The sequence below is a fragment of the Malaya genurostris genome, chromosome 1, assembly GCF_030247185.1.
Source record: "Malaya genurostris strain Urasoe2022 chromosome 1, Malgen_1.1, whole genome shotgun sequence".
Taxonomy (NCBI): Eukaryota; Metazoa; Arthropoda; class Insecta; order Diptera; family Culicidae; genus Malaya; species Malaya genurostris.
In genome coordinates this window covers 123,103,873-123,116,086 of record NC_080570.1, presented here as the reverse complement: position 1 = coordinate 123,116,086, position 12,214 = coordinate 123,103,873, and the positions used below count along the sequence as shown (strand labels likewise).

Below are 12,214 nucleotides of genomic sequence, written 5' to 3'. Positions count from 1 at the left end.
ACTGATCGTCCGATAAAAAATTGCATAATTATTGTAAAATATAACTCATGTACCGAAATATCGGTCATTTCTATAGCAATCTATAGAAATGACCGAAATATCTCGTCAAAAATATTACCGAGCAAAGAAATTAATTCTTAGTGTTTACCAAATTCTAATACGCGAATTGAATTTGTATTGTATGACAAGCCTTTCTTGAAAATTGAAATCTTTTTTTGTCTGGAAAAACCAACCATAAACGCTCTTAAACTTGATATAACTTTCGTAACGATCTAATTAAACTTTCCGTCGTTATTTTTTTTTGTGAGTGTACTTACTTCATTAAATAATTTAGGCTTCATTTTGATAACGATAAGCGCTCAACCAGCGAAAACTTGGACGGACACCATCAGTCAGTTGGAGCGATAAACTCAACTCGCACTACACTACGTGCCTCCGTTTCTGTTTCTAGTACGGCGTATGTAAAGTAGATACGTTAGTCAAAGATTAGTATTTTCATTGTTTTCCGTTTTATATTTCGTTGTATTTCCATCGTGTACCCCCTGTGTGATAAACTGTAGAATGACGATTTTCATCTAACGAAATAGGTCTACTAGGCACAGCAGGCCATTGCTGTTATCGCGCAAACCCTGTCTGTAGTCTTTTCTTGGTTTCGTTGTGTGCGGCACCACACACGCCATTGTTGATACTGTGTAGGTGGATGCCAACGATCATCGGTGACCTGGCAAGCCGGCAGTATAAATCCATTCTTTATGTGTGGACACAAAACGGTATTGTTGTGATGACTTATGAAAAAGTGGATTTTGATAATACCACGAACCAATCGACGGTCGGATTGCGCGGTGTTTATCAGTTGATTGGTAGCAATTGGCATTCAAGACGCACAAAACTCTTTCAACAATCCGGCACCGGTGGCAGTACGCATCGGGATATGGTTCTAGTGAGACCGCCCCACGATTCGATTCGGTGATCTTGGTGATTAAATTTTTGATGTGTGACAAAAGTGAATGGACTTCGTGGACTAGATAATAACGGAAGGGATAGAGTAGTATCTCATCATTAGTCATTTTATCTACGGGATTTGTTGGCTCAGACGGACGGTAGACGTACGGTGAGTAGAAGCTATGAATGGGATAGGATTGTGCTACACATTCTACTTAAAGCTACTTAAATACGTATCGTTCCGGCGATATCACTAGTTGTACCGACGTGCAGCATTATTTATCTAATCAGGTGTATTCAGTCAATGTCATGAAATGATTGTAAGATCGATGTTCCAGTATTTACTACGCTTTCGAACAGGTTTTATACAAACTGAACAAATTTTGGAACATTTTCTTTTTGGTATCTTTCAGCTTTTGGTAAATTGTTCAATTTTGCTAATGTCAGTTTAGAATTTGGCTCCCCTGTTTTATCATTATTTAACACTCCGAGCCTTCAATTTTACACTGTTAAACTTTTTTTTTCATTTCAACAGTTGCTTCCTTTAAAATGGTCCTATTTGCTCATGTATTTCAAATTTTGGACTCAATTGAACACATTTAACAATTGTTTTTAAAATCAGATTTTATCTCTAAGAAAGTTATTCTGTAATTAAATCCATTGGTGTAAAATATGAAATGGGATTGATTTAGAAAAAGTCTTTGTTGCATTAGTTCTATATTTCCTTAACTAAATTATTTTTTATATGTAAATAACTTTTGAAACTGTTCAAACGCATTTAAAATTCTTATTTCGTTTAATTTCACTGTTTAGACGCTTCAAACTCTGTACCTAATTTTATAATTTGCTCGAGATTTTAATTTCGAATTAGAGCGATTTAGCATAATCAATTTTAAAGAAATTTCTTTCTGCACTTTCTGGTGTAAAAACTTATTCGAGCATGCTACTATAAGCAACTTATCACTCTTATCGTTATTGATGGAATTACCTTCATTTTCACTAATAATATTGATAGCAAAACCCACTTGAATATTGTTATATGGCTGTTTGAGCAGGAATTTCGCTCACGCGTCATCTAAAACGGTATTGTCTTTTGAGATAAACCGCTCGCTTGTATAAAAAAAAGAATCAACACTTCGATAGACACCAGAAAAGTATTGAATTTATTTGTTGAATAATAAAATTTTATTTTCATACATTTAAATTGGAGTACAGATGTTTATTATGCTTTGCTCTCCCGCTTGTTAACCCGATCGAAAAAGACATCTTCACCAGAACCTGAATTCGGTACACTCATGAACAAGACTCAGAATTCAGTTGAAAAATTCAGGCTGGGAATCGAAATCAAGAATTCAAATTTAGAATTCTGGAACTGAACTAATTTGCAGAATCCAGGTTCCGAATTTATTTCAGCAACTGAATTGTAAAGCTATGCCCATTTAGCATCCGGAATAATAAAAACATCTGAATGTCGGCGAAGAATTGACATACAAATAAAGGTAATACATCAAAAAAGGAATGAATATCAATACGAATCATTTATCGTCACTTTTGCACTTTTTTCTTGATTTCTCCCATCAAACGCTGCAGACCTCCGGAGTCAACTTCCTTCACACGATTTATTAATTTTAGTTTGACGTAAAGCCGCCATGACTAAGTTCAGTTTTTTGCAATGACTGAGCGGGAATATATATTGGAGAAGCCAAGTGGAAGAAAAACTAACAGAAAAGATGAATTTTTGGAAAAAGATACGCTCAGAGACAGGACTCGAACCTGTGTTCTTATGCATTCCGTGCATACGCGCTACCATTTCGCCACTCTGATCTTTCTTTAGCCACACTAAAACTCACAGACATGGTTAGCAACGTACATCGAACATGGTCTACATCCTGGCCGTCACCCGACCGACACCTTATATCCAAACATCTTCTCTATCCATCAAACACTAGTCCTCTCGCTTTATACCTATTTCTCCGATCAAGCATTGAGTAGGAGAGTGTATTTATAATCGCTTGTCACCTTCTTTAATGGTGCCAGTCGCTGGCTGGACATCGTCCTGTCTCTGAGCGTATCTTTTTCCTGTCCTGTCGAGTCCTGTCTCTGAGCGTATCTTTTTCCAAAAATTCATCTTTTCTGTTAGTTTTTCTTTCACTTGGCTTCTCCAATATATATTCCCGCTCAGTCATTGCAAAAAACCTTCCTTCACACATTTTTTGCCCATCTTCGTCATCTGAGTCGCGTCTCGAGCCGTTTTACACCTTTTCTTGAGCTTTCGCTTCATTACTGCTCAAAATCTCTCGATGAGCTTGAACTGTGGACAGTTGGGTGGATTTACGTTTTTATCGATGATTAGTATCGCAGTACAATTGGATGACTTCCCGGTTGTAGTGGCAACTCGCCAAATCTAGCCAAAACTTCACGGGAATTTTATGGGCTTTAATTCATTGTACAGCTTCAAGTTCATCGTCTTATTCGTCGTGAACAATTTTTTTTCTTTACTCCCATATCCCTAGCTAAATCATCAGTTTGTTTGGCAAATTGTTTATAAAAGCTAACTTAAACAAATTGACCCTTCTGAATGCTAGAAACGAATCCCTATAGCATATTGATAGTTTCGTTCAATAAATTAGGCCTGTTGTATCATTGATCAACCCAGCGAATTGATGTTTTCTTTATTGGAAGATTATAATCGGTTGTAAACGCTACACCTACACCAACCATATCAGTATCGCACCCACGGACAACAGTTCAGCCTGAAATTAGATGACGAAAGTCAGCGGCATCCATCGGAATTCGAATTCAACTCATCACTCTCTATCACAAACGCTTTCATAAAAGGTTCTTTTCAGAGCCACCATTATTTTATTATAAAGAACTATACTGGTTATTTCATAATATTTGTGTTTCAGAATGTTAAATGTAACTAATCTGTACTTTAGTTTAGGTGCATCGTTTCAAATTCTACATGCAATTTCATAATTTCAATATCAACTAATTGTAATTCGGAAGTGTTAAGGAACATGTCAGTTGGTTTCGTATTCACGACATCTAGTTATGTCTCTGATATTACCCACCCGCCTTTTTGGCCAAGAGACTGTCCAAACCCCATTTTGATGTAGGTTTCATCGTCGATGAGGCATCCTTGGTATTTCGTCACCTGATGGTACCATTTCTGAGCTCGAGTTTTGGTGACGAAACTTTGCTTCAACGTTCTCTTTGGTTGCTTGCTGTCTCGATAAGAACGATGTCCTATTCGAAAACGAATTCTTCAAACGGTACTACGAGCAGCAGCGTATTTTTGTGCGATTTCATTATCTGATAGTCCAGGGTTTGCTCCGATAGTTCTCAACACTTTCTGGTTCAGCTTGTGGTTATATGTCCCACTACGACGCTGCAACACAATAAGTGATTTCGGATTCTACATGGACAGAACTTTAAACATGAATTCCAAGCCTGAATTAAGTAATTGAATTCAGTTTTAAAATCTAGGTACAGAATTCTGAGCATGAACACTGGAAATTTGAAGTTTAGATCTAAAATTTTTATCCCGAACTCAGATCCAAAATTAGAAAATACTCTAGTTCAGAGATCAGTTCCAAAATTTAAGTTCGGAGATTAGATCTAACATTTAGTTTCAGATACCAGATCTAAAATTCATATCCTGAACTCTGAAGTTAAGCTGCCCATGAATCACAGAATCAAATTTAATGTCAATTTTTTTAGTGCATACTTAAAAATTTTTACATCTTATTAGATGCACATAAATGGAGCGTCGCAGTTCACGCAAATTTACGTGGAAGAACATTTAATATTGTGTCTAAAACTCCATGACATGAAATTCATTGAAATAAAAAAAGAGCAACCCACCGCACGGACGTGAACCGAGAATCATTGGATCGCAAGTTCGTCTGATAATCGACTGAGCCACAGAAGTATGCATCTGCTTGGCCGGTAAAAGGTGCATTTGAATTCATATAGTCGCACCTGCTAGTAGAACGCAAGTTACAGTCGAAACAAGTAAAATTCAAGCTCATCTAACATTAAGTCATTAAAAATAAAATTTTCCGTCATTTGACAAATTAGGTCTTTATGAATTACATCGTATGAGGGATTAAGTCACCTGTAAAATTCAACTTTTTTTTAGAGTGATAAACAAAATTCACACTGAACATCATTCGGTAATTTTTGCCTCTTTTGACGAGTTTCGAACAGCCGAACTAACGAACATTTCCATTTTACTGATATATCAGCAAAAATGAACATGTGTAAGGTGCCACTATAATGGAAAGTTATTTTTACTGAAATAATCACCGACCGAGACTTTATTTAATCTGCTGAGATCGGAAACCCAATTTAAGTGTTTACACAATATACTTCGTTCGGTACTTTGTTCTTTTGATGAATTTTAAACAGCTGAACTACCGGATATTCCCATTCTAATGATGTATCAGCACAAATAAACATTTCTCCACAGATGGAGTTCAATTGAAAAAATCGCTTACCAAGTGTTTAACAGACGAGATCGGTAAACCAATTTAAGTGTGTAGATTGATGTCAGATATGAACAGATAGGACTAATACTTCGGAATATCCTATGTTCCGAAATTCCCCACTCTAATGAAATCGGAATTCTTCATCAAATTTGTCTGTTTACGCGTTTTTAGTTTTGTTCTATTCAAGATAAGCATAAGTCTTCTTTCCCTATACTGATCGCAAAACAAACAAATATTGTCTAATTTTGTAGCCTTCTAATCTTCTGGCGGTGTTTCATTTTGTTAGCCCTGGTGTTGATCAATTCAACGAAACTGCATTAAAAACTTTCAATATTGATTCAATACAGATCCGGTGATAAACGATTTATTGAACTTACGGAACAAACAATGAACGCTTTTGACACATTTGCTTGATTACGTTCTGAGAATTCTGACCAGAAAAGGCTTTGCATGTCTTTATACGCTGCAAGTATGCGGTCAAAAATAAAATATCGTCCTAGAAATTTCTTAACGCATTTTCCTATCCAATATGTAACATTATGATGGGTATACTGTGCTTGATAATGACAAGCTAATCCCTCAACACGTCGACCAACAGCCTGTGTTGATAAATCGTTGTTCAAAAGTGAGATTATCGGTTTGTATGTTCGCGAATCAAGCCATGACAGCAAAACTTGTTTATGCCCCGTTTACACTTCTGCTGGCCGACAGCCTGCATATGGCAGCGTAGCGAATGACACATTTTTACAGTTGATTTAACTCTTGTTTCATGCAATTTGATATATCTTTAAGTACTGAAACATTTCTTTTTAAGCGTCAGCGTGAAATGCTTAGATAGAGATTCAAGTTATTTTAGTAATATTAAAAATGATTAGTTACATTCTGTTGAATTTTATGATACATAGAAAAATCCATGTAAAATTACGTCAAATCTAATGAACATTAAAGGAATTCGATGTTTTGCGCACACTCCAAAAAAATGAATTTTACAGGTGATTTAATCCCTCATACGATGTAATTTATAAAGACCTAATTTGTCAAATGACGCTTCATTTATATGCATTTAATAAGATATATTTTTTTTAAGTGTGTAGTTTTACACGAGAGTTAAAATTTACACGTACGACTAGAATTTTACAGGAACGAGGTGTGATTTTACAAAGGCATTGAACGTCATATACTTTTGTTAAGTTTATTTCAAACAAAAAAAATGAATGAAAAGATCTTGGGAATTAGAACATACGTCAGGAGTTTTTTTACCGTTCTTCTTTTTTTCTGAAATTTTGAATGTTACTCTATTATATTTTTTAGTGAACAAATTCAATAATAGTGAGTGCTATTTGCCATGTATTTGTACCAATAAACATTCTCTTTTGTGTACTTTTTTAAAGATGTATCAAACCATGTATCAAACTTTTGCCACATTCTTGAAATCTGCGATTGTTCCAAAAACTCAGTTACTGTGGGCACTGTCTCAAAGTACTCGATGACTTCAATTTCCATTGAAAAGAATAGATAACTGTCATAATTTAACAAAAAACTCTTGCTTACTCATTCTTCTAGAAGAACTAGTTGTTTTGAATCGTTCGCGAACGGATCGCCCATCTCTAGTATTTATTTTGTAAACGGGTGTTTTTTCTTCATTTTCGAATGTGGATTATTCTTTAATTTTTATGGTGCTACTATGTATGTTAATTTCGCAGAGGTAAACGGTGTGCATTGTAAGCCTCTGGAATTGGTTCTGGAACGAACAACATCATATGTTTTGACGTGAATACGTCTTACTTTACTATGGGGCGCCATTTCAAAATTGACCCTTTGGAAGAATGGGTTAAACTCAATCCTGAATATCTCGAGTTGTACTAAACACAACAATATAATCATAAATAACTCAAAAATTCGGTGCAACGTCTGTGTTGTAAATAGCATTAACTTTACGTCTGCTCAGCAGTTTATGATGAACCGTTCGGAGGTGACAGCAGTTCAACATAAACTGCTGAGAAAAACTCATCACGCTTGTTTGACTTTTCCGTCCGAGTGCGGAAATGTCAAATAAGCGTGATGAGTTTTTCTCAGCAGTTTATGTTGAACTTGACAGTACAGATTCAGGGTTCAAGCTCGAAATTCAGTTCTAGAATGGAATTCTGAAAATGATTTTTTCTGAATTCTGAAAAGGAAATTCACAACTGCATTCAGAGCCAGGTTCCGAATTTAGTTCTTTAGTTCGGTTCCTGTTCCTGAATATCAATAAAATATTCTCAAAAAATCTGAAAAGTTTACCTATACTGAGTATGTAAATCTACAAAAAATGTATTTTACTTTCATTTGATTGATAACTAATACTTTAGTATAGATACATCGTTAAAATCAGTAAAAGTTTAAACAAATTCAAACAATCTATCAACTAATATGGACGATTATTGATATTTGGAAATATGTAAGTTGCATGCCAGTTTATTCACATTCATGTTCTTTAGTAATGTCTGTGTCATTACCCGCTCGCCTTTTCAGTAGTTTTTTAATGTGGTCTATGGAACGCCGTTTTTGTTTTTTAATGATTTTTACAAAAACTGCGAAAAAATTTGCAAAATTTTTATAATTTTTTGTCCAATTTGTTTAAAACAAGTTGGACAATTTGTTTTCACTATTTTCTCAACAGTGCTCCGTTCAAAATTGAATTCACCTGATACGAATCGAAGGTACGAGAAACTCCGTTCAGTAGGGAAACTTTCCTTAATATTTTTTACTTAGTCGTTTGATCATTTGCTTTGTCTTACTGCACTGGTTGTGGTAACTCTAGCTCATGCTTGAAACATGAGTCGTCTTCTACCGAATTGACTTCAATAATGTAGCGACAAAATATTCGCTCAAAACTAGTGACTTGTGACTGGTTTCAAGTGACTGACTTTCAAACGTTCCGATTCTAACAAAGAGACTTTCAATTTTTTTTGTCGGAGGGCACTGGTCAAGGTTAAGGTGTAATTGTTGGGTTTAGTGACTCTAAACTGATACCAAAACCAAATCTAAGAATTTTACAGTATAAAGCAATCGTATAAATTAAATCAAATGTTCAAAACCCAGGTTCTGTATTGGACCAAAACTAAACGATCCTCGAAACTCTTTTGTTGGTTTCGTCACTGAGAATCGGTTATTCACACAAGAATTTAGCTGATTGTGTAGTATTTTGACTATTATTCACGACAAACGCTTAAACATACCGCACTCTCATCGAAAACCGTATAAACCAGTTGTTGGTTTATATTCTATCCACATCTACAAAAAAACAACGGTAACTCCATGATATTAAGTACAAGTACAACCTGCTCTACGAGGGGATCGTCCGGAAACATATGTATAAGCAGATATAAGTTGTTGTTTTCGATATGCCTGCTGTCTGCCTTGCGATGACCATCGTCAAGGTCGATTTTTTCTTTGCTTCTTTCCGAACATAACGCAATTGCTGTACTCACTTAGCGCGAGTGCGTTGCTCTTTATAAATGACTATAACGCTAACTACTTCTGCCGCTGGTATTGTTTGGCATGCAACTCACCATATAGTTTAAAACGAAACGCATGATTGCATTTTCGCTCGAAAGTTGCGGCTTCGAAATACTGATTTATTGCGGAGCGTGTCACAGAATAGGTACACGACTAATCCGAAGTAGGCGATTATCGATTTGTTTTCGAACTTACACCAAATATTGGCAATACACAAATGAGTCCTGCGACCAAAATGATCTCATTGGTTCAATTCAGATACCATAACCGTCAAAGATGGATTACTGTCTGGTAGCAAATAAGGTGCACTTACTAAAATATGGAACCGTTGAAAACACAGACGTGACATATCGTTCCCGCCAAGTTGCAGCACAGTGCGGGCTTTGATCGCTTTGTGCAACTACTCGCTATATGCTGCATCAGAACAGCGCTACATCAGTCAGTGCGAGATAATTCAATCCGGAAATTAGATAAACCGTTTCTTTATTGAATGAATCTAAATCGGGCTACGGCTGCGAGACGCAAGATAAAGCGCAGATTCCTAAGTCGTTGGAAACAGAACACGGAGAGTTCAGATCGCCGCATTGGAATTTATTATTATCTCATCACTATGCAATAGAAGAAGGAAAGCACCGGAGAACAGTATAAATATCGTTATGATAATGAACCCGTTAATTATGACTACCGCCAAATTCGCCGAACGAGTAGGTTCACTAATACGGTATTACATGCTGACCTTGGTTTGGTATCTCTCCAACGAAAAAAAAAACTGTTCTGTATGCGTTTTTGTTAAGTAAAATCTTCAATACAGCCATAAGCATATTAGAGTGTATTAGGATGGCTGATAAACGCGGTGAATTGAGTAATTTTCCCATCAATCTAGATCACTGCAAAGGAACGGTCTTATCGTTGAGATAACTGGCAAGAGGTCCCACAAATAGCACTTATAAATGGTTGGGGAATTGGGCAATGAGCGAGGGCGTAATATCAAACGTTCAATGTAAATGAGAGCGAAAGTATTGCGTTCAGTCAACAATCATTTTTATCATCATTTTTACAGATACTGGTAATCAGAAATGGTCGTATCGGAGCAATGAAATTCCCAGCGATGAATGTTTGAATTGACTCCAAGGGATTGAATTATGCCTTTTGAAATCTTTATTGCTAGTTTTCATCGGTTTCAATATGATTATACAATGACTCAAAATATACTGTTACGCAAATGGAAGATAATCCGACTCGTAGGATTGAATAAGCCAGAATTATTGTGATTACTGTGATACCGTAACACCCAGACACGAATTGTATATGTTGATTAGCCATAATTATTATTAGCACTGCATTGTATTAATATCAGATATCTGAAAAGATAATCACCCTCATTCTTGTTTACATCCGTATCGACCACACGATGAACGGATACTTTCGAACGAACACGAATAAACCATTCTTGTTTCCTTTCACTTTGATTCATGGAAGATGAATCTAATTGCATTCATTGGAACAATCACATACATTTAAAATGAAATGATAATAAGATATATTGTTTTGCCTTTCTCATATAGAAACTGCCGGTTCCGGAATTACAGGGTGATATGCACCAAAATGTGAAAATAATGTCACTCACTTTTCTCGGAGATGGAAGGCCTTAAGATTCTATAAAAATATTCCAATTTGCATTCGGATCAAACAGCTAGTTCCAAAGGTAGGGAATTCAGTATAAAAATGTCAATTTCAAGAATACTTTGTTCATAAGCTACCTCTTTATATTGGCAAGTGATTTTCTCCATTTTGCAGACCACGAGAGTCTGTAGGCAAATAAACGATTGATAGTCTCATAAATGATTTGCTGAATTTTATTCAAGTCCAACTACCGATACATTTTATTTCCAAAATTCGAATCGTCATGGATAATCGTAAAAAAATTTATAGGTCATCTTTGTGTACGGTTGAATGAACCGAATGTCACTATGCCGATATCCAGCTTTCGGTTCCGGAAGTACCGACAATAGCATTCAAATGTGATGAAATAGAGCTCACTTTACTTTCTCACATATGATTGAATAGATTTTCACTAACTTAAATCGAGATGTGCAACAGAAATCTTCGAAGTTCATTTCTAAACTTTTTTAGGTTGTAGCATTGAGGGAAATTTCTGCTGTTATATGTAGGATAAAATGAATAATGTAAGAAAGGCATTATTTCACCATTGGATGACTTAAAACAGATTTTTTAATATTGTTTATTTGAAATAGCATTAAAATTTATTGAGATTTGTCTACATTATAAAAGAAATATCAATGAGTTTTGTTGATGCGAATAATAAACCCGATGTGATATTCAATTATATCTCAATGAAATTAGATTTTATTGTTGTATTCGTCTTTATTTAAGTCGAGTAACTACTAGCAGAGATTCTTCGTACAAATTGAAATCTACAAGCAACTGAACTTTCGAACTAGCCATATTGAAAGTGTACCGGACGCTACTGCTTTTTTCATATTGTTACGTGTCGTTTTGTACATACACACTACTGGTGGCTGCTTTTCAGCACCGGACCACCAGTTCAGGGTCGTTTACCTTGTTGGTCTCCTGGAGAATCTTCACATCACTATTTTTGGGCGGACTTTTCTTCCCACCTGTGGTCACTGAGTGAATCGTTTGCGGCGGAAACAAGTTACATACAAAAACAAAATGGACGACACAGCTTGCATATAAAAAGACCGCACAATTTTAATCTTAGGCACTATATTTTGTAATAAAAAAAAAAACAATTGAATATTAAACTTTTTACTACTTGCGCAAGTTTATTCGTCGATAACTTCTTCTCAACACTCCGTTGCGGCCGTGATGATCGTTGGTCGACTTGATGGTTCCTGGCGACGACGAGCGGGACGGCACTGACTTCGGGGCGATGGGACAGCAATTCCAAAGAAATCAGCAACTCGGCCTGTTTGTAGCGAAGGCCTATGTTCCGGAGAGTGATACTGCGCGCACTATTTTTCGTTTCACCGCAAAGCCACACACGTCGGGTTAAAGGCAAACAAATTCAACCGGTCAACTTTGTCTGTCGCACTTTTCCCGTATCAAATGTTCGTGGGGCACCTTCGGCACGAAATACTGATCCCTTTGGATCCACTTAGAAAAATATTTCTATCACGAAACGGATTGTGATCCCTTTGGATCAAGTTTAAACTTTTCGAACTGAAACGCGTTGTCACTTTTGGCGTGTGACTCTCGGCTGCGACCTTCACTCCTCCGGATCAGAATAATATAAGCCC

General features: G+C 36.2%; 1 protein-coding gene across 2 annotated transcripts in view; it reads left to right on the top strand.

Moving 5' to 3' along the window:
• Positions 1-393: 393 nt before the first annotated feature.
• Positions 394-12,214, top strand: part of LOC131425666 (facilitated trehalose transporter Tret1) — a 35,392-nt gene continuing 23,571 nt past the window's right edge. Inside the window, exons 1-2 of one of the 2 annotated variants that reach the window (XM_058587726.1) lie at positions 394-1,111; positions 10,499-10,638. The gene's annotated coding sequence lies outside the window, so the exon portion shown is untranslated. The remainder of the gene's footprint in view (positions 1,112-10,498; positions 10,639-12,214) is intronic. The other variant, XM_058587725.1, reaches the window with a different exon arrangement.